Source organism: Rhamphochromis longiceps, linkage group LG3 (assembly GCF_057381845.1).
Source record: "Rhamphochromis longiceps isolate RC_006_pf linkage group LG3, R_longiceps_female_GT1.1, whole genome shotgun sequence".
NCBI lineage: Eukaryota > Metazoa > Chordata > Actinopteri > Cichliformes > Cichlidae > Rhamphochromis > Rhamphochromis longiceps.
In genome coordinates this window covers 66764901-66783832 of record NC_140559.1, presented here as the reverse complement: position 1 = coordinate 66783832, position 18932 = coordinate 66764901, and the positions used below count along the sequence as shown (strand labels likewise).

General features: G+C 59.2%; 8 non-coding genes across 8 annotated transcripts; all 8 read right to left on the bottom strand.

The window, feature by feature from the left end:
* Positions 1 to 965: 965 nt before the first annotated feature.
* Positions 966 to 1084, bottom strand: LOC146676428 (5S ribosomal RNA). The gene has a single exon (XR_014911309.1). It is a non-coding gene; the product is annotated as a 5S ribosomal RNA (ribosomal RNA).
* A 1577-nt stretch (positions 1085 to 2661) lies between these two features.
* Positions 2662 to 2780, bottom strand: LOC146676427 (5S ribosomal RNA). Its single transcript, XR_014911307.1, has one exon. It is a non-coding gene; the product is annotated as a 5S ribosomal RNA (ribosomal RNA).
* A 3787-nt stretch (positions 2781 to 6567) lies between these two features.
* Positions 6568 to 6686, bottom strand: LOC146676426 (5S ribosomal RNA). The gene has a single exon (XR_014911306.1). It is a non-coding gene; the product is annotated as a 5S ribosomal RNA (ribosomal RNA).
* A 1617-nt stretch (positions 6687 to 8303) lies between these two features.
* On the bottom strand, positions 8304 to 8422 carry LOC146676425 (5S ribosomal RNA). The gene has a single exon (XR_014911305.1). It is a non-coding gene; the product is annotated as a 5S ribosomal RNA (ribosomal RNA).
* Positions 8423 to 10549: 2127 nt separating this feature from the next.
* LOC146676424 (5S ribosomal RNA) lies at positions 10550 to 10668 on the bottom strand. Its single transcript, XR_014911304.1, has one exon. It is a non-coding gene; the product is annotated as a 5S ribosomal RNA (ribosomal RNA).
* Positions 10669 to 13902: 3234 nt separating this feature from the next.
* Positions 13903 to 14021, bottom strand: LOC146676423 (5S ribosomal RNA). Its single transcript, XR_014911303.1, has one exon. It is a non-coding gene; the product is annotated as a 5S ribosomal RNA (ribosomal RNA).
* A 2571-nt stretch (positions 14022 to 16592) lies between these two features.
* Positions 16593 to 16711, bottom strand: LOC146676422 (5S ribosomal RNA). The gene has a single exon (XR_014911302.1). It is a non-coding gene; the product is annotated as a 5S ribosomal RNA (ribosomal RNA).
* Positions 16712 to 18212: 1501 nt separating this feature from the next.
* Positions 18213 to 18331, bottom strand: LOC146676421 (5S ribosomal RNA). Its single transcript, XR_014910733.1, has one exon. It is a non-coding gene; the product is annotated as a 5S ribosomal RNA (ribosomal RNA).
* Positions 18332 to 18932: the final 601 nt, after the last annotated feature.

The following is an 18932-nucleotide window of genomic DNA, read 5'->3' as shown; positions in this document are numbered from 1 at the left end:
CCAGCAGCCACAGGCCCTGGTGTGGTGTAAGTCGCCTCAGCCAGAAGCCACAGGCACTGGTGTGGTGTAAGTGGCCTCAGCCAGCAGCAAAAGGGCCCTGGTGTGGTTTAAGTCGCCTCAGCCAGCAGCCACAGGCCCTGGTGTGGTGTAGGTGGCCTCAGCCAGCAGCCACAGGCCCTGGTGTGGTGTAAGTGGCCACAGCAAGCAGCACAGGGCCTGGTTTGGTGAAGATGGCCTCGGCCAGAAGCGCAGGGCCTGGTGTGATGTGAGTGGCCTGAGCAAGAGCCACAGGCCTTGGTGTGGTGTAAGTGGCCTCAGCCAGCAGCCACAGGCCCTGGTGTGGTGTAAGTCGCCTCAGCCAGAAGCCACAGGCACTGGTGTGGTGTAAGTGGCCTCAGCCAGCAGCAAAAGGGCCCTGGTGTGGTGTAAGTGGCCTCAGCCAGCAGCCACAGGCCCTGGTGTGGTGTAGGTGGCCTCAGCCAGCAGCCACAGGCCCTGGTGTGGTGTAAGTGGCCTCAGCCAGTGCCACAGGCCCTGGTGTGGTGTAAGTGGCCTGAGCAAGTGCCACAGGCCCTGGTGTGGTGTAAGTGGCCTGAGCAAGAGCCACAGACCCTGGTGTGGTGTAATTGGCCTCAATAGCAACTAATGCCCTGGTGTGGTGTAGGTGGCCTCAGCCAGCAGCCACAGGCCCTGGTGTGGTGTAAGTGGCCTCAGCCAGCAGCCACAGGCCCTGGTGTGGTGTAAGTGGCCTCAGCCAGAGCCACAGGCCCTGATGTGGTGTAAGTGGCCCCAGCCGGTCACTCAGGCCCTTGTGTGGTGTAGGTTGCATCAGCTAGCAGCACAAGACATTGGAAAAGAGCCAAAAGCAGTGTCGTTAATGTGCCCTCATTAATGGGCAGCTGCTTTTGGTCTTTTAATACACCCCTTCTCTGGATCAAAAGCGGTTCAATGACATGAAAAGGAAAGGCTTACAGCACCAGGTATTCCCAGGCAGTCTCCCATCCAAGTACTAACCAAGCCCAGCCCTGCTTAGCTTCCGAGATCAGACGAGGTCGGGCGTGCTCAGGGTGGTATGGCCGTAAGCTGCTGGCTCCAGCACAATGTCTCAATTTATGGATTCAAGTGATTAGGTGGCAAGTACCTGAAGTTACGAAGACAATCCTATAACCATACCTGCATGTTTGCATAATACCCTAACCCAAAGGCTCAGTTTGGCATTTATCCAACAGCACAGGCCCTGGATTGTTGAAGATGGCCTCAGGAACCAGCACAGGGCCTGGTGTGTTGTACATGGCCACAGCAAGCAGCACAGGGCCTGGTTTGGTGAAGATGGCCTCGGCCAGAAGCGCAGGGCCTGGTGTGATGTGAGTGGCCTGAGCAAGAGCAACAGGCCTTGGTGTGGTGTAAGTGGCCTCAGCCAGCAGCCACAGGCCCTGGTGTGGTGTAAGTGGCCTCAGCCAGAAGCCAGAGGCACTGCTGTGGTGTAAGTGGCCTCAGCCAGCAGCAAAAGGGCCCTGGTGTGGTGTAAGTGGCCTCAGCCAGCAGCCACAGGCCCTGGTGTGGTGTAAGTCGCCTCAGCCAGAAGCCACAGGCACTGGTGTGGTGTAAGTGGCCTCAGCCAGCAGCAAAAGGGCCCTGGTGTGGTGTAAGTGGCCTCAGCCAGCAGCCACAGGCCCTGGTGTGGTGTAGGTGGCCTCAGCCAGCAGCCACAGGCCCTGGTGTGGTGTAAGTGGCCTCAGCCAGTGCCACAGGCCCTGGTGTGGTGTAAGTGGCCTGAGCAAGAGCCACAGGCCCTGGTGTGGTGTAAGTGGCCTGAGCAAGAGCCACAGACCCTGGTGTGGTGTAATTGGCCTCAATAGCAACTAATGCCCTGGTGTGGTGTAGGTGGCCTCAGCCAGCAGCCACAGACCCTGGTGTGGTGTAATTGGCCTCAGCCAGCAGCCACAGGCCCTGGTGTGGTGTAAGTCGCCTCAGCTAGAAGACACAGGCACTGGTGTGGTGTAAGTGGCCTCAGCCAGCAGCAAAAGGGCCCTGGTGTGGTGTAAGTCGCCTCAGCCAGCAGCCACAGGCCCTGGTGTGGTGTAGGTGGCCTCAGCCAGCAGCCACACGCCCTGGTGTGGTGTAAGTGGCCTCAGCCAGCAGCCACAGGCCCTGGTGTGGTGTAAGTGGCCTCAGCCAGCAGCCACAGGCCCTGGTGTGGTGTAAGTGGCCTCAGCCAGTGCCACAGGCCCTGGTGTGGTGTAAGTGGCCTGAGCAAGAGCCACAGGCCCTGGTGTGGTGTAAGTGGCCTGAGCAAGAGCCACAGACCCTGGTGTGGTGTAATTGGCCTCAATAGCAACTAATGCCCTGGTGTGGTGTAGGTGGCCTCAGCCAGCAGCCACAGGCCCTGGTGTGGTGTAAGTGGCCTCAGCCAGCAGCCACAGGCCCTGGTGTGGTGTAAGTGGCCTCAGCCAGAGCCACAGGCCCTGATGTGGTGTAAGTGGCCCCAGCCGGTCACTCAGGCCCTTGTGTGGTGTAGGTTGCATCAGCTAGCAGCACAAGACATTGGAAAAGAGCCAAAAGCAATGTTGTTAATGTGCCCTCATTAATGGGCAGATGCTTTTGGTCTTTTAATACACCCCTTCTCTGGATCAAAAGCGGTTCAATGACATGAAAATGAAAGGCTTACAGCACCAGGTATTCCCAGGCAGTCTCCCATCCAAGTACTAACCAAGCCCAGCCCTGCTTAGCTTCCGAGATCAGACGAGGTCGGGCGTGCTCAGGGTGGTATGGCCGTAAGCTGCTGGCTCCAGCACAATGTCTCAATTTATGGATTCAAGTGATTAGGTGGCAAGTACCTGAAGTTACGAAGACAATCCTATAACCATACCTGCATGTTTGCATAATACCCTAACCCAAAGGCTCAGTTTGGCATTTATCCAACAGCACAGGCCCTGGATTGTTGAAGATGGCCTCAAGAACCAGCACAGGACCTGGTGTGTTTTACATGGCCACAGCAAGCAGCACAGGGCCTGGTTTGGTGAAGATGGCCTCAGCAAGCAGCCACAGGCCCTGGTTTGGTGTAAGTGGCCTCAGCCAGCAGCCACAGGCCCTGGTGTGGTGTAAGTGGCCTCAGCCAGAAGCCACAGGCACTGGTGTGGTGTAAGTGGCCTCAGCCAGCAGCAAAAGGGCCCTGGTGTGGTGTAAGTGGCCTCAGCCAGCAGCCACAGGCCCTGGTGTGGTGTAGGTGGCCTCAGCCAGCAGCCACAGGCCCTGGTGTGGTGTAAGTGGCCTCAGCAAGCAGCCACAGGCCCTGGTGTGGTGTAAGTGGCCTCAGCCAGTGCCACAGGCCCTGGTGTGGTGTAAGTGGCCTGAGCAAGAGCCACAGACCCTGGTGTGGTGTAATTGGCCTCAATAGCAACTAAGGCCCTGGTGTGGTGTATGTGGCCTCAGGCAGCATCCACAGGCCCTGTTGTGATGTAACTTGCCTGAGCCAGCAGCCACAGGCCCTGGTGTGGTGTAAGTGGCCTCAGCCAGAGCCACAGGCCCTGATGTGGTGTAAGTGGCCCCAGCCGGTCACTCAGGCCCTGGTGTGGTGTAAGTGGCCTCAGCCAGTGCCACAGGCCCTGGTGTGGTGTAAGTGGCCTGAGCAAGAGCCACAGACCCTGGTGTGGTGTAAGTGGCCTGAGCAAGAGCCACAGGCCCTGGTGTGGTGTAATTGGCCTCAGCCAGCAGCCACAGGCCCTGGTGTGGTGTAAGTAGCCTCAGCCAGAAGCCACAGGCACTGGTGTGGTGTAAGTGGCCTCAGCCAGCAGCAAAAGGGCCCTGGTGTGGTGTAAGTCGCCTCAGCCAGCAGCCACAGGCCCTGGTGTGGTGTAGGTGGCCTCAGCCAGCAGCCACAGGCCCTGGTGTGGTGTAAGTGGCCTCAGCCAGCAGCCACAGGCCCTGGTGTGGTGTAAGTGGCCTCAGCCAGTGCCACAGGCCCTGGTGTGGTGTAAGTGGCCTGAGCAAGAGCCACAGACCCTGGTGTGGTGTAATTGGCCTCAATAGCAACTAAGGCCCTGGTGTGGTGTATGTGGCCTCAGGCAGCAGCCACAGGCCCTGTTGTGATGTAACTTGCCTGAGCAAGAGCCACAGACCCTGGTGTGGTGGAATTGGCCTCAATAGCAACTAATGCCCTGGTGTGGTGTAGGTGGCCTCAGCCAGCAGCCACAGGCCCTGGTGTGGTGTAAGTGGCCTCAGCCAGCAGCCACAGGCCCTGGTGTGGTGTAAGTGGCCTCAGCCAGTGCCACAGGCCCTGGTGTGGTGTAATTGGCCTCAGCCAGCAGCCACAGGCCCTGGTGTGGTGTAGGTGGCCTCAGCCAGCAGCCACAGGCCCTGGTGTGGTGTAAGTGGCCTCAGCCAGCAGCCACAGGCCCTGGTGTGGTGTAAGTGGCCTCAGCCAGAGCCACAGGCCCTGATGTGGTGTAAGTGGCCCCAGCCGGTCACTCAGGCCCTGGTGTGGTGTAAGTGGCCTGAGCAAGAGCCACAGACCCTGGTGTGGTGTAATTGGCCTCAGCCAGCAGCCACAGGCCCTGGTGTGGTGTAAGTGGCCTCAGCCAGCAGCCACAGGCCCTGGTGTGGTGTAAGTGGCCTGAGCAAGAGCCACAGGCCCTGGTGTGGTGTAAGTGGCCTGAGCAAGAGCCACAGGCCCTGGTGTGGTGTAAGTGGCCTCAGCCAGCAGCCACAGGCCCTGGTGTGGTGTAAGTAGCCTCAGCCAGAAGCCACAGGCACTGGTGTGGTGTAAGTGGCCTCAGCCAGCAGCCACAGGCCCTGGTGTGGTGTAAGTAGCCTCAGCCAGCAGCCACAGGCCCTGGTGTGGTGTAAGTGGCCTCAGCCAGCAGCCACAGGCCCTGGTGTGGTGTAAGTGGCCTCAGCCAGTGCCACAGGCCCTGGTGTGGTGTAAGTGGCCTGAGCAAGAGCCACAGACCCTGGTGTGGTGTAATTGGCCTCAATAGCAACTAAGGCCCTGGTGTGGTGTATGTGGCCTCAGGCAGCAGCCACAGGCCCTGTTGTGATGTAACTTGCCTGAGCAAGAGCCACAGACCCTGGTGTGGTGTAATTGGCCTCAATAGCAACTAATGCCCTGGTGTGGTGTAGGTGGCCTCAGCCAGCAGCCACAGGCCCTGGTGTGGTGTAAGTGGCCTCAGCCAGCAGCCACAGGCCCTGGTGTGGTGTAAGTGGCCTCAGCCAGAGCCACAGGCCCTGATGTGGTGTAAGTGGCCCCAGCCGGTCACTCAGGCCCTTGTGTGGTGTAAGTGGCCTGAGCAAGAGCCACAGACCCTGGTGTGGTGTAATTGGCCTCAGCCAGCAGCCACAGGCCCTGGTGTGGTGTAAGTGGCCTCAGCCAGCAGCCACAGGCCCTGGTGTGGTGTAAGTGGCCTGAGCAAGAGCCACAGGCCCTGGTGTGGTGTATGTGGCCTGAGCAAAAGCCACAGGCCCTGGTGTGGTGTAAGTGGCCTCAGCCAGCAGCCACAGGCCCTGGTGTGGTGTAAGTAGCCTCAGCCAGAAGCCACAGGCACTGGTGTGGTGTAAGTGGCCTCAGCCAGCAGCAAAAGGGCCCTGGTGTGGTGTAAGTCGCCTCAGCCAGCAGCCACAGGCCCTGGTGTGGTGTAAGTGGCCTGAGCAAGAGCCACAGACCCTGGTGTGGTGTAATTGGCCTCAGCCAGCAGCCACAGGCCCTGGTGTGGTGTAAGTGGCCTCAGCCAGCAGCCACAGGCCCTGGTGTGGTGTAAGTGGCCTGAGCAAGAGCCACAGGCCCTGGTGTGGTGTAAGTGGCCTCAGCCAGCAGCCACAGGCCCTGGTGTGGTGTAAGTAGCCTCAGCCAGAAGCCACAGGCACTGGTGTGGTGTAAGTGGCCTCAGCCAGCAGCAAAAGGGCCCTGGTGTGGTGTAAGTCGCCTCAGCCAGCAGCCACAGGCCCTGGTGTGGTGTAGGTGGCCTCAGCCAGCAGCCACAGGCCCTGGTGTGGTGTAAGTGGCCTCAGCCAGCAGCCACAGGCCCTGGTGTGGTGTAAGTGGCCTCAGCCAGTGCCACAGGCCCTGGTGTGGTGTAAGTGGCCTGAGCAAGAGCCACAGACCCTGGTGTGGTGTAATTGGCCTCAATAGCAACTAAGGCCCTGGTGTGGTGTATGTGGCCTCAGGCAGCAGCCACAGGCCCTGTTGTGATGTAACTTGCCTGAGCAAGAGCCACAGACCCTGGTGTGGTGTAATTGGCCTCAATAGCAACTAATGCCCTGGTGTGGTGTAGGTGGCCTCAGCCAGCAGCCACAGGCCCTGGTGTGGTGTAAGTGGCCTCAGCCAGCAGCCACAGGCCCTGGTGTGGTGTAAGTGGCCTCAGCCAGAGCCACAGGCCCTGATGTGGTGTAAGTGGCCCCAGCCGGTCACTCAGGCCCTTGTGTGGTGTAGGTTGCATCAGCTAGCAGCACAAGACATTGGAAAAGAGCCAAAAGCAGTGTCGTTAATGTGCCCTCATTAATGGGCAGCTGCTTTTGGTCTTTTAATACACCCCTTCTCTGGATCAAAAGCGGTTCAATGACATGAAAATGAAAGGCTTACAGCACCAGGTATTCCCAGGCAGTCTCCCATCCAAGTACTAACCAAGCCCAGCCCTGCTTAGCTTCCGAGATCAGACGAGGTCGGGCGTGCTCAGGGTGGTATGGCCGTAAGCTGCTGGCTCCAGCACAATGTCTCAATTTATGGATTCAAGTGATTAGGTGGCAAGTACCTGAAGTTACGAAGACAATCCTATAACCATACCTGCATGTTTGCATAATACCCTAACCCAAAGGCTCAGTTTGGCATTTATCCAACAGCACAGGCCCTGGATTGTTGAAGATGGCCTCAGGAACCAGCACAGGGCCTGGTGTGTTGTACATGGCCACAGCAAGCAGCACAGGGCCTGGTTTGGTGAAGATGGCCTCGGCCAGAAGCGCAGGGCCTGGTGTGATGTGAGTGGCCTGAGCAAGAGCAACAGGCCTTGGTGTGGTGTAAGTGGCCTCACCCAGCAGCCACAGGCCCTGGTGTGGTGTAAGTCGCCTCAGCCAGAAGCCACAGGCACTGGTGTGGTGTAAGTGGCCTCAGCCAGCAGCAAAAGGGCCCTGGTGTGGTGTAAGTGGCCTCAGCCAGCAGCCACAGGCCCTGGTGTGGTGTAGGTGGCCTCAGCCAGCAGCCACAGGCCCTGGTGTGGTGTAAGTGGCCTCAGCCAGCAGCCACAGGCCCTGGTGTGGTGTAAGTGGCCTCAGCCAGCAGCCACAGGCCCTGGTGTGGTGTAAGTGGCCTCAGCCAGCAGCCACAGGCCCTGGTGTGGTGTAAGTGGCCTGAGCAAGAGCCACAGGCCCTGGTGTGGTGTAAGTGGCCTCAGCCAGCAGCCACAGGCCCTGGTGTGGTGTAAGTAGCCTCAGCCAGAAGCCACAGGCACTGGTGTGGTGTAAGTGGCCTCAGCCAGCAGCAAAAGGGCCCTGGTGTGGTGTAAGTCGCCTCAGCCAGCAGCCACAGGCCCTGGTGTGGTGTAGGTGGCCTCAGCCAGCAGCCACAGGCCCTGGTGTGGTGTAAGTGGCCTCAGCCAGCAGCCACAGGCCCTGGTGTGGTGTAAGTGGCCTCAGCCAGTGCCGCAGGCCCTGGTGTGGTGTAAGTGGCCTGAGCAAGAGCCACAGACCCTGGTGTGGTGTAATTGGCCTCAATAGCAACTAAGGCCCTGGTGTGGTGTATGTGGCCTCAGGCAGCAGCCACAGGCCCTGTTGTGATGTAACTTGCCTGAGCAAGAGCCACAGACCCTGGTGTGGTGGAATTGGCCTCAATAGCAACTAATGCCCTGGTGTGGTGTAGGTGGCCTCAGCCAGCAGCCACAGGCCCTGGTGTGGTGTAAGTGGCCTCAGCCAGCAGCCACAGGCCCTGGTGTGGTGTAAGTGGCCTCAGCCAGTGCCACAGGCCCTGGTGTGGTGTAATTGGCCTCAGCCAGCAGCCACAGGCCCTGGTGTGGTGTAGGTGGCCTCAGCCAGCAGCCACAGGCCCTGGTGTGGTGTAAGTGGCCTCAGCCAGCAGCCACAGGCCCTGGTGTGGTGTAAGTGGCCTCAGCCAGAGCCACAGGCCCTGATGTGGTGTAAGTGGCCCCAGCCGGTCACTCAGGCCCTTGTGTGGTGTAGGTTGCATCAGCTAGCAGCACAAGACATTGGAAAAGAGCCAAAAGCAGTGTCGTTAATGTGCCCTCATTAATGGGCAGCTGCTTTTGGTCTTTTAATACACCCCTTCTCTGGATCAAAAGCGGTTCAATGACATGAAAATGAAAGGCTTACAGCACCAGGTATTCCCAGGCAGTCTCCCATCCAAGTACTAACCAAGCCCAGCCCTGCTTAGCTTCCGAGATCAGACGAGGTCGGGCGTGCTCAGGGTGGTATGGCCGTAAGCTGCTGGCTCCAGCACAATGTCTCAATTTATGGATTCAAGTGATTAGGTGGCAAGTACCTGAAGTTACGAAGACAATCCTATAACCATACCTGCATGTTTGCATAATACCCTAACCCAAAGGCTCAGTTTGGCATTTATCCAACAGCACAGGCCCTGGATTGTTGAAGATGGCCTCAGGAACCAGCACAGGACCTGGTGTGTTTTACATGGCCACAGCAAGCAGCACAGGGCCTGGTTTGGTGAAGATGGCCTCAGCCAGAAGCGCAGGGCCTGGTGTGATGTGAGTGGCCTGAGTAAGAGCAACAGGCCTTGGTGTGGTGTAAGTGGCCTCAGCCAGCAGCCACAGGCCCTGGTGTGGTCTAAGTGGCCTCAGCCAGTGCCACAGGCCCTGGTGTGGTGTAAGTGGCCTGAGCAAGAGCCACAGGCCCTGGTGTGGTGTAAGTGGCCTCAGCCAGCAGCCACAGGCCCTGGTGTGGTGTAAGTGGCCTGAGCAAGTGCCACAGGCCCTGGTGTGGTGTAAGTGGCCTAAGCCAGAGCCACAGGCCCTGGTGTGGTGTAAGTGGCCTCAATAGCAAATAAGGCCCTGGTGTGGTGTAAGTGGCCTGAGCAAGAACCACAGGGCCTGGTTTGGTGAAGATGGCCTCGGCCAGAAGCGCAGGGCCTGGTGTAATGTGAGTGGCCTGAGCAAGAGCCACAGGCCCTGGTGTGGTGTAAGTGGCCTCAGCCAGCAGCCACAGGCCCTGGTGTGGTGTAGGTGGCCTCAGCCAGCAGCCACAGGCCCTGGTGTGGTGTAAGTGGCCTCAGCCAGCAGCCACAGGCCCTGGTGTGGTGTAAGTGGCCTCAGCCAGCAGCCACAGGCCCTGGTGTGGTGTAAGTCGCCTCAGCCAGAAGCCACAGGCACTGGTGTGGTGTAAGTGGCCTCAGCCAGCAGCAAAAGGGCCCTGGTGTGGTGTAAGTGGCCTCAGCCAGCAGCCACAGGCCCTGGTGTGGTGTAGGTGGCCTCAGCCAGCAGCCACATGCCCTGGCGTGGTGTAAGTGGCCTCAGCCAGCAGCCACAGGCCCTGGTGTGGTGTAAGTGGCCTCAGCCAGCAGCCACAGGCCCTGGTGTGGTGTAAGTGGCCTCAGCCAGTGCCACAGGCCCTGGTGTGGTGTAAGTGGCCTGAGCAAGAGCCACAGACCCTGGTGTGGTGTAAGTGGCCTCAGCCAGCAGCCACAGGCCCTGGTGTGGTGTAAGTCGCCTCAGCTAGAAGACACAGGCACTGGTGTGGTGTAAGTGGCCTCAGCCAGCAGCAAAAGGGCCCTGGTGTGGTGTAAGTGGCCTCAGCCAGCAGCCACAGGCCCTGGTGTGGTGTAAGTGGCCTCAGCCAGTGCCACAGGCCCTGGTGTGGTGTAAGTGGCCTGAGCAAGAGCCACAGGCCCTGGTGTGGTGTAAGTGGCCTCAGCCAGTGCCACAGGCCCTGGTGTGGTGTAAGTGGCCTGAGCAAGAGCCACAGACCCTGGTGTGGTGTAAGTGGCCTCAGCCAGCAGCCACAGGCCCTGGTGTGGTGTAAGTCGCCTCAGCTAGAAGACACAGGCACTGGTGTGGTGTAAGTGGCCTCAGCCAGCAGCAAAAGGGCCCTGGTGTGGTGTAAGTGGCCTCAGCCAGCAGCCACAGGCCCTGGTGTGGTGTAAGTGGCCTCAGCCAGTGCCACAGGCCCTGGTGTGGTGTAAGTGGCCTGAGCAAGAGCCACAGGCCCTGGTGTGGTGTAAGTGGCCTGAGCAAGAGCCACAGGCCCTGGTGTGGTGTAATTGGCCTCAATAGCAACTAATGCCCTGGTGTGGTGTAGGTGGCCTCAGCCAGCAGCCACAGGCCCTGGTGTGGTGTAAGTGGCCTCAGCCAGCAGCCACAGGCCCTGGTGTGGTGTAAGTGGCCTCAGCCAGAGCCACAGGCCCTGATGTGGTGTAAGTGGCCCCAGCCGGTCACTCAGGCCCTTGTGTGGTGTAGGTTGCATCAGCTAGCAGCACAAGACATTGGAAAAGAGCCAAAAGCAGTGTCGTTAATGTGCCCTCATTAATGGGCAGCTGCTTTTGGTCTTTTAATACACCCCTTCTCTGGATCAAAAGCGGTTCAATGACATGAAAATGAAAGGCTTACAGCACCAGGTATTCCCAGGCAGTCTCCCATCCAAGTACTAACCAAGCCCAGCCCTGCTTAGCTTCCGAGATCAGACGAGGTCGGGCGTGCTCAGGGTGGTATGGCCGTAAGCTGCTGGCTCCAGCACAATGTCTCAATTTATGGATTCAAGTGATTAGGTGGCAAGTACCTGAAGTTACGAAGACAATCCTATAACCATACCTGCATGTTTGCATAATACCCTAACCCAAAGGCTCAGTTTGGCATTTATCCAACAGCACAGGCCCTGGATTGTTGAAGATGGCCTCAGGAACCAGCACAGGACCTGGTGTGTTTTACATGGCCACAGCAAGCAGCACAGGGCCTGGTTTGGTGAAGATGGCCTCGGCCAGAAGCGCAGGGCCTGGTGTGATGTGAGTGGCCTGAGTAAGAGCAACAGGCCTTGGTGTGGTGTAAGTGGCCTCAGCCAGCAGCCACAGGCCCTGGTGTGGTCTAAGTGGCCTCAGCCAGTGCCACAGGCCCTGGTGTGGTGTAAGTGGCCTGAGCAAGAGCCACAGGCCCTGGTGTGGTGTAAGTGGCCTCAGCCAGCAGCCACAGGCCCTGGTGTGGTGTAAGTGGCCTGAGCAAGTGCCACAGGCCCTGGTGTGGTGTAAGTGGCCTAAGCCAGAGCCACAGGCCCTGGTGTGGTGTAAGTGGCCTCAATAGCAAATAAGGCCCTGGTGTGGTGTAAGTGGCCTGAGCAAGAACCACAGGGCCTGGTTTGGTGAAGATGGCCTCGGCCAGAAGCGCAGGGCCTGGTGTAATGTGAGTGGCCTGAGCAAGAGCCACAGGCCCTGGTGTGGTGTAAGTGGCCTCAGCCAGCAGCCACAGGCCCTGGTGTGGTGTAGGTGGCCTCAGCCAGCAGCCACAGGCCCTGGTGTGGTGTAAGTGGCCTCAGCCAGCAGCCACAGGCCCTGGTGTGGTGTAAGTGGCCTCAGCCAGCAGCCACAGGCCCTGGTGTGGTGTAAGTCGCCTCAGCCAGAAGCCACAGGCACTGGTGTGGTGTAAGTGGCCTCAGCCAGCAGCAAAAGGGCCCTGGTGTGGTGTAAGTGGCCTCAGCCAGCAGCCACAGGCCCTGGTGTGGTGTAGGTGGCCTCAGCCAGCAGCCACAGGCCCTGGTGTGGTGTAAGTGGCCTCAGCCAGCAGCCACAGGCCCTGGTGTGGTGTAAGTGGCCTCAGCCAGTGCCACAGGCCCTGGTGTGGTGTAAGTGGCCTGAGCAAGAGCCACAGACCCTGGTGTGGTGTAATTGGCCTCAGCCAGCAGCCACAGGCCCTGGTGTGGTGTAAGTCGCCTCAGCTAGAAGACACAGGCACTGGTGTGGTGTAAGTGGCCTCAGCCAGCAGCAAAAGGGCCCTGGTGTGGTGTAAGTCGCCTCAGCCAGCAGCCACAGGCCCTGGTGTGGTGTAGGTGGCCTCAGCCAGCAGCCACAGGCCCTGGTGTGGTGTAAGTGGCCTCAGCCAGCAGCCACAGGCCCTGGTGTGGTGTAAGTGGCCTCAGCCAGCAGCCACAGGCCCTGGTGTGGTGTAAGTGGCCTCAGCCAGTGCCACAGGCCCTGGTGTGGTGTAAGTGGCCGGAGCAAGAGCCACAGGCCCTGGTGTGGTGAAATTGGCCTCAGCCAGCAGCCACAGGCCCTGGTGTGGTGTAAGTGGCCTCAGCCAGCAGCCACAGGCCCTGGTGTGGTGTAAGTGGCCTGAGCAAGAGCCACAGGCCCTGGTGTGGTGTAAGTGGCCTCAGCCAGTGCCACAGGCCCTGGTGTGGTGTAAGTGGCCTGAGCAAGAGCCACAGGCCCTGGTGTGGTGTAAGTGGCCTCAGCCAGCAGCCACAGACCCTGGTGTGGTGTAATTGGCCTCAGCCAGCAGCCACAGGCCCTGGTGTGGTGTAAGTCGCCTCAGCTAGAAGACACAGGCCCTGGTGTGGTCTAAGTGGCCTCAGTCAGTGCCACAGGCCCTGGTGTGGTGTAAGTGGCCTGAGCAAGAGCCACAGGCCCTGGTGTGGTGTAAGTGGCCTCAGCCAGCAGCCACAGGCCCTGGTGTGGTGTAAGTGGCCTCAATAGCAAATAAGGCCCTGGTGTGGTGTAAGTGGCCTGAGCAAGAACCACAGGGCCTGGTTTGGTGAAGATGGCCTCGGCCAGAAGCGCAGGGCCTGGTGTGATGTGAGTGGCCTCAGCCAGCAGCAAAAGGGCCCTGGTGTGGTCTAAGTGGCCTCAGGCAGCAGCCACAGGCCCTGTTGTGATGTAACTTGCCTGAGCCAGCAGCCACAGGCCCTGGTGTGGTGTAAGTGGCCTCAGCCAGAGCCACAGGCCCTGATGTGGTGTAAGTGGCCCCAGCCGGTCACTCAGGCCCTGGTGTGGTGTAAGTGGCCTCAGCCAGTGCCACAGGCCCTGGTGTGGTGTAAGTGGCCTGAGCAAGACCCACAGACCCTGGTGTGGTGAAATTGGCCTCAGCCAGCAGCCACAGGCCCTGGTGTGGTGTAAGTGGCCTCAGCCAGCAGCCACAGGCCCTGGTGTGGTGTAAGTGGCCTGAGCAAGAGCCACAGGCCCTGGTGTGGTGTAAGTGGCCTCAGCCAGCAGCCACAGGCCCTGGTGTGGTGTAAGTAGCCTCAGCCAGAAGCCACAGGCACTGGTGTGGTGTAAGTGGCCTCAGCCAGCAGCAAAAGGGCCCTGGTGTGGTGTAAGTCGCCTCAGCCAGCAGCCACAGGCCCTGGTGTGGTGTAGGTGGCCTCAGCCAGCAGCCACAGGCCCTGGTGTGGTGTAAGTGGCCTCAGCCAGCAGCCACAGGCCCTGGTGTGGTGTAAGTGGCCTCAGCCAGTGCCACAGGCCCTGGTGTGGTGTAAGTGGCCTGAGCAAGAGCCACAGACCCTGGTGTGGTGTAATTGGCCTCAATAGCAACTAAGGCCCTGGTGTGGTGTATGTGGCCTCAGGCAGCAGCCACAGGCCCTGTTGTGATGTAACTTGCCTGAGCAAGAGCCACAGACCCTGGTGTGGTGTAATTGGCCTCAATAGCAACTAATGCCCTGGTGTGGTGTAGGTGGCCTCAGCCAGCAGCCACAGGCCCTGGTGTGGTGTAAGTGGCCTCAGCCAGCAGCCACAGGCCCTGGTGTGGTGTAAGTGGCCTCAGCCAGAGCCACAGGCCCTGATGTGGTGTAAGTGGCCCCAGCCGGTCACTCAGGCCCTTGTGTGGTGTAGGTTGCATCAGCTAGCAGCACAAGACATTGGAAAAGAGCCAAAAGCAGTGTCGTTAATGTGCCCTCATTAATGGGCAGCTGCTTTTGGTCTTTTAATACACCCCTTCTCTGGATCAAAAGCGGTTCAATGACATGAAAATGAAAGGCTTACAGCACCAGGTATTCCCAGGCAGTCTCCCATCCAAGTACTAACCAAGCCCAGCCCTGCTTAGCTTCCGAGATCAGACGAGGTCGGGCGTGCTCAGGGTGGTATGGCCGTAAGCTGCTGGCTCCAGCACAATGTCTCAATTTATGGATTCAAGTGATTAGGTGGCAAGTACCTGAAGTTACGAAGACAATCCTATAACCATACCTGCATGTTTGCATAATACCCTAACCCAAAGGCTCAGTTTGGCATTTATCCAACAGCACAGGCCCTGGATTGTTGAAGATGGCCTCAGGAACCAGCACAGGGCCTGGTGTGTTGTACATGGCCACAGCAAGCAGCACAGGGCCTGGTTTGGTGAAGATGGCCTCGGCCAGAAGCGCAGGGCCTGGTGTGATGTGAGTGGCCTGAGCAAGAGCAACAGGCCTTGGTGTGGTGTAAGTGGCCTCAGCCAGAAGCCACAGGCACTGGTGTGGTGTAAGTGGCCTCAGCCAGCAGCAAAAGGGCCCTGGTGTGGTGTAAGTGGCCTCAGCCAGCAGCCACAGGCCCTGGGGTGGTGTAGGTGGCCTCAGCCAGCAGCCACAGGCCCTGGTGTGGTGTAAGTGGCCTCAGCCAGTGCCACAGGCCCTGGTGTGGTGTAAGTGGCCTGAGCAAGAGCCACAGACCCTGGTGTGGTGTAATTGGCCTCAGCCAGCAGCCACAGGCCCTGGTGTGGTGTAAGTCGCCTCAGCTAGAAGACACAGGCACTGGTGTGGTGTAAGTGGCCTCAGCCAGCAGCAAAAGGGCCCTGGTGTGGTGTAAGTCGCCTCAGCCAGCAGCCACAGGCCCTGGTGTGGTGTAGGTGGCCTCAGCCAGCAGCCACAGGCCCTGGTGTGGTGTAAGTGGCCTCAGCCAGCAGCCACAGGCCCTGGTGTGGTGTAAGTGGCCTCAGCCAGCAGCCACAGGCCCTGGTGTGGTGTAAGTGGCCTCAGCCAGCAGCCACAGGCCCTGGTGTGGTGTAAGTGGCCTCAGCCAGAGCCACAGGCCCTGATGTGGTGTAAGTGGCCCCAGCCGGTCACTCAGGCCCTGGTGTGGTGTAAGTGGCCTGAGCAAGAGCCACAGACCCTGGTGTGGTGTAATTGGCCTCAGCCAGCAGCCACAGGCCCTGGTGTGGTGTAAGTGGCCTCAGCCAGCAGCCACAGGCCCTGGTGTGGTGTAAGTGGCCTGAGCAAGAGCCACAGGCCCTGGTGTGGTGTAAGTGGCCTGAGCAAGAGCCACAGGCCCTGGTGTGGTGTAAGTGGCCTCAGCCAGCAGCCACAGGCCCTGGTGTGGTGTAAGTAGCCTCAGCCAGAAGCCACAGGCACTGGTGTGGTGTAAGTGGCCTCAGCCAGCAGCCACAGGCCCTGGTGTGGTGTAAGTGGCCTCAGCCAGCAGCCACAGGCCCTGGTGTGGTGTAAGTGGCCTGAGCAAGAGCCACAGGCCCTGGTGTGGTGTATGTGGCCTGAGCAAGAGCCACAGGCCCTGGTGTGGTGTAAGTGGCCTCAGCCAGCAGCCACAGGCCCTGGTGTGGTGTAAGTAGCCTCAGCCAGAAGCCACAGGCACTGGTGTGGTGTAAGTGGCCTCAGCCAGCAGCAAAAGGGCCCTGGTGTGGTGTAAGTCGCCTCAGCCAGCAGCCACAGGCCCTGGTGTGGTGTAAGTGGCCTGAGCAAGAGCCACAGACCCTGGTGTGGTGTAATTGGCCTCAGCCAGCAGCCACAGGCCCTGGTGTGGTGTAAGTGGCCTCAGCCAGCAGCCACAGGCCCTGGTGTGGTGTAACTGGCCTGAGCAAGAGCCACAGGCCCTGGTGTGGTGTAAGTGGCCTCAGCCAGCAGCCACAGGCCCTGGTGTGGTGTAAGTAGCCTCAGCCAGAAGCCACAGGCACTGGTGTGGTGTAAGTGGCCTCAGCCAGCAGCAAAAGGGCCCTGGTGTGGTGTAAGTCGCCTCAGCCAGCAGCCACAGGCCCTGGTGTGGTGTAGGTGGCCTCAGCCAGCAGCCACAGGCCCTGGTGTGGTGTAAGTGGCCTCAGCCAGCAGCCACAGGCCCTGGTGTGGTGTAAGTGGCCTCAGCCAGTGCCACAGGCCCTGGTGTGGTGTAAGTGGCCTGAGCAAGAGCCACAGACCCTGGTGTGGTGTAATTGGCCTCAATAGCAACTAAGGCCCTGGTGTGGTGTATGTGGCCTCAGGCAGCAGCCACAGGCCCTGTTGTGATGTAACTTGCCTGAGCCAGCAGCCACAGGCCCTGGTGTGGTGTAAGTGGCCTCAGCCAGAGCCACAGGCCCTGATGTGGTGTAAGTGGCCCCAGCCGGTCACTCAGGCCCTGGTGTGGTGTAATTGGCCTCAGCCAGCAGCCACAGGCCCTGGTGTGGTGTAGGTGGCCTCAGCCAGCAGCCACAGGCCCTGGTGTGGTGTAAGTGGCCTCAGCCAGCAGCCACAGGCCCTGGTGTGGTGTAAGTGGCCTCAGCCAGAGCCACAGGCCCTGATGTGGTGTAAGTGGCCCCAGCCGGTCACTCAGGCCCTTGTGTGGTGTAGGTTGCATCAGCTAGCAGCACAAGACATTGGAAAAGAGCCAAAAGCAGTGTCGTTAATATGCCCTCATTAATGGGCAGCTGCTTTTGGTCTTTTAATACACCCCTTCTCTGGATCAAAAGCGGTTCAATGACATGAAAATGAAAGGCTTACAGCACCAGGTATTCCCAGGCAGTCTCCCATCCAAGTACTAACCAAGCCCAGCCCTGCTTAGCTTCCGAGATCAGACGAGGTCGGGCGTGCTCAGGGTGGTATGGCCGTAAGCTGCTGGCTCCAGCACAATGTCTCAATTTATGGATTCAAGTGATTAGGTGGCAAGTACCTGAAGTTACGAAGACAATCCTATAACCATACCTGCATGTTTGCATAATACCCTAACCCAAAGGCTCAGTTTGGCATTTATCCAACAGCACAGGCCCTGGATTGTTGAAGATGGCCTCAGGAACCAGCACAGGGCCTGGTGTGTTGTACATGGCCACAGCAAGCAGCACAGGGCCTGGTTTGGTGAAGATGGCCTCGGCCAGAAGCGCAGGGCCTGGTGTGATGTGAGTGGCCTGAGCAAGAGCAACAGGCCTTGGTGTGGTGTAAGTGGCCTCAGCCAGCAGCCACAGGCCCTGGTGTGGTGTAAGTCGCCTCAGCCAGAAGCCACAGGCACTGGTGTGGTGTAAGTGGCCTCAGCCAGCAGCAAAAGGGCCCTGGTGTGGTGTAAGTGGCCTCAGCCAGCAGCCACAGGCCCTGGTGTGGTGTAGGTGGCCTCAGCCAGCAGCCACAGGCCCTGGTGTGGTGTAAGTGGCCTCAGCCAGCAGCCACAGGCCCTGGTGTGGTGTAAGTGGCCTCAGCCAGCAGCCACAGGCCCTGGTGTGGTGTAAGTGGCCTCAGCCAGTGCCACAGGCCCTGGTGTGGTGTAAGTGGCCTGAGCAAGAGCCACAGACCCTGGTGTGGTGTAATTGGCCTCAGCCAGCAGCCACAGGCCCTGGTGTGGTGTAAGTCGCCTCAGCTAGAAGACACAGGCACTGGTGTGGTGTAAGTGGCCTCAGCCAGCAGCAAAAGGGCCCTGGTGTGGTGTAAGTGGCCTCAGCCAGCAGCCACAGGCCCTGGTGTGGTGTAGGTGGCCTCAGCCAGCAGCCACAGGCCCTGGTGTGGTGTAAGTGGCCTCAGCCAGCAGCCACAGGCCCTGGTGTGGTGTAAGTGGCCTCAGCCAGCAGCAAAAGGGCCCTGGTGTGGTGTAAGTCGCCTCAGCCAGCAGCCACAGGCCCTGGTGTGGTGTAAGTGGCCTCAGCCAGCAGCCACAGGCCCTGGTGTGGTGTAAGTGGCCTCAGCCAGCAGCCACAGGCCCTGGTGTGGTGTAAGTGGCCTGAGCAAGAGCCACAGGCCCTGGTGTGGTGTAAGTGGCCTGAGCAAGAGCCACAGACCCTGGTGTGGTGTAATTGGCCTCAATAGCAACTAATGCCCTGGTGTGGTGTAGGTGGCCTCAGCCAGCAGCCACAGGCCCTGGTGTGGTGTAAGTGGCCTCAGCCAGCAGCCACAGGCCCTGGTGTGGTGTAAGTGGCCTCAGCCAGAGCCACAGGCCCTGATGTGGTGTAAGTGGCCCCAGCCGGTCACTCAGGCCCTTGTGTGGTGTAGGTTGCATCAGCTAGCAGCACAAGACATTGGAAAAGAGCCAAAAGCAATGTCGTTAATGTGCCCTCATTAATGGGCAGATGCTTTTTGTCTTTTAATACACCCCTTCTCTGGATCAAAAGCGATTCAATGACATGAAAATGAAAGGCTTACAGCACCAGGTATTCCCAGGCAGTCTCCCATCCAAGTACTAGCCAAGCCCAGCCCTGCTTAGCTTCCGAGATCAGACGAGGTCGGGCGTGCTCAGGGTGGTATGGCCGTAAGCTGCTGGCCCCAGCACAATGTCTCAATTTATGGATTCAAGTGATTAGGTGGCAAGTACCTGAAGTTACGAAGACAATCCTATAACCATACCTGCATGTTTGCATAATACCCTAACCCAAAGGCTCAGTTTGGCATTTATCCAACAGCACAGGCCCTGGATTGTTGAAGATGGCCTCAAGAACCAGCACAGGACCTGGTGTGTTTTACATGGCCACAGCAAGCAGCACAGGGCCTGGTTTGGTGAAGATGGCCTCAGCAAGCAGCCACAGGCCCTGGTTTGGTGTAAGTGGCCTCAGCCAGCAGCCACAGGCCCTGGTGTGGTCTAAGTGGCCTCAGCCAGTGCCACAGGCCCTGGTGTGGTGTAAGTGGCCTGAGCAAGAGCCACAGGCCCTGGTGTGGTGTAAGTGGCCTCAGCCAGCAGCCACAGGCCCTGGTGTGGTGTAAGTGGCCTGAGCAAGTGCCACAGGCCCTGGTGTGGTGTAAGTGGCCTAAGCCAGAGCCACAGGCCCTGGTGTGGTGTAAGTGGCCTCAATAGCAAATAAGGCCCTGGTGTGGTGTAAGTGGCCTGAGCAAGAACCACAGGGCCTGGTTTGGTGAAGATG